At 44.5% G+C, this 1,887-nt stretch overlaps 1 pseudogene; it reads right to left on the bottom strand.

The window, feature by feature from the left end:
* Positions 1-238: 238 nt before the first annotated feature.
* Positions 239-672, bottom strand: LOC137228707 (AP-2 complex subunit sigma pseudogene; annotated as a pseudogene).
* Positions 673-1,887: the final 1,215 nt, after the last annotated feature.

Below are 1,887 nucleotides of genomic sequence, written 5' to 3'. Positions count from 1 at the left end.
GCCATATCCAACCTGATTTGATTTCAGGTTGGTTTTTTTTTTCAGGCAGGGACCACAAGTTTATTAGGGGTCTGTACACACACACTGACAGTATCACACAATGACAGCACAGTTACTCAGTACACACAAAGGTGGCCTCTAAGGGCATCTGGGGCCTGGAGGCAGTAGGGTGCGGTCTCCTCTCTTGAGACCCAGACCTAGCTGGGAGTCTTCCTCCTGCGCACTTGAGGAGGGGCTGTCAGAGATGGTCCCCAGGCATGGACTCCAGGGACTGCAGCCTCAGCCGCCGTTTCGGCACCTTCATCTGGCTGGTCTCACAGATCTTGCTAGTCACCAATGTCAAGTCTGTCACCGAATAAACCTTGGATGTAAAAGCAGACAATTCACAAACATTGTTGCAATATTTGTTTAAGATCTCCACAAAGTGGTAGATAGCCGGGTTGTTGTCATGGACATCCACCCAGATGCAGAAGTAGAGACTGGCATAGTTTCAGTAAACGATGTTAAAGTTCCAGAACTCCACAAAGTTGGTGTTTTGGCATCTCCAACAGTGACTCTGGTGGCGTGCACCTCTTCTATCAACTTTGGTTTCTCATTGTCATCAAGCTGCATGTACCACTCGACCAGATGTGTCTTGCCCACCAGGATCTGGATGGGGATGAAGCAGATCATAGAGACCCCATGAAACCAGAGGTCAAAGTTCCCAGGTGATTCAGTCCACAAAGGTCAGTTTTCTGGGGCACAAAGCAGTGGCTAAAGGGTGGAGAATAGCTTGGTGGGGCACTTGGAGAATCACCAGCACATCATGCCAGTGAATGGCATCGCAACCATCCAGGCTCTCTAGCCAGAAACCTGGGAGTTTTTCTCAATTTTTCTCTCTTACTTGCTCTGTGATATCCAACCAGTCACCAAATCCTGTACATGTTACTTTCTGAATGTTTCTCACATTTATACCTTCCTTGCCGTTCCCTACCTGTGTGCCAGCTCAGGTCTCTTCTTACCTTGATAAATGCACACATCTCCATTGAGTCTCTCAGCTTCTGGCTTCAAACCATCCTTTCACATCAAGTTAAAATGAGGTCATCCTGGATTAGAGTGGGCCTTAATCCAATGACTGATGCCCTTATAAGAAGAGGGAAAGTTGGACACAGACACAGACACAACAAGAACACCATGTGCCAATGGAGGCAGACATGGGAGTGATGTATCTACAAGCCCAGGAATGCCAGGAATTCTTGGCAAACCACTAAAAGCAACAGAAGAGGCAAGGAAGCAATCTTTTCTAGAGCATTCAGAAAGAGCATGGCCTTGGTAACATCCTGATTTTGGAATTCTAGCCTCCAGAAATGTAAGAGTAAATGTCTGTTGTTTTAAGTCACTTAGTTTGTAGTGATTTATTACAGCAGCTCTAGGAAACTCAACATTCCTCTTCCCCCAATGGTAATATTTAATTTAACAATATCAAAGCAAGGAAACTGACATTAGCCCAATACTGTTTAACTAGACTACAGGCCTCATTCAGATTTCATCCCAGATTTTTTTTTTTTTTTTGGTCGAACCTCGCGGCTTGCGGGATCTTAGTTCCCAAACCGGGGATTGAACCCGCACCCATAGCAGTGAAAGCACAGAGTCCTAACCACTGGACCGCCAGGGAATTCCCCTGAGATTGATTTTTAATCATAGAGAAGTGTGCATGTTTGCATACTCACACACACGTAACACACTTTCATTGCTTTTAAATTCTTCAGTTTTCAGTGTAAAGTTTACCAATTGATAACATATGACAGACAAAGGATTTTTATATAAGCACACCCTCAAATCAAGAAAAAGATTATCCAATGGAGAAAACAAGGTAAAAATGTAAATGGGCAATTCATAGAGGGTAAA

The sequence above is a fragment of the Pseudorca crassidens genome, chromosome 8 (genome assembly GCF_039906515.1).
Source record: "Pseudorca crassidens isolate mPseCra1 chromosome 8, mPseCra1.hap1, whole genome shotgun sequence".
Lineage (NCBI taxonomy): Eukaryota > Metazoa > Chordata > Mammalia > Artiodactyla > Delphinidae > Pseudorca > Pseudorca crassidens.
The sequence above is the reverse complement of the archived record's forward strand: the minus strand, read 5'-3'. Positions and strand labels throughout refer to the sequence as shown.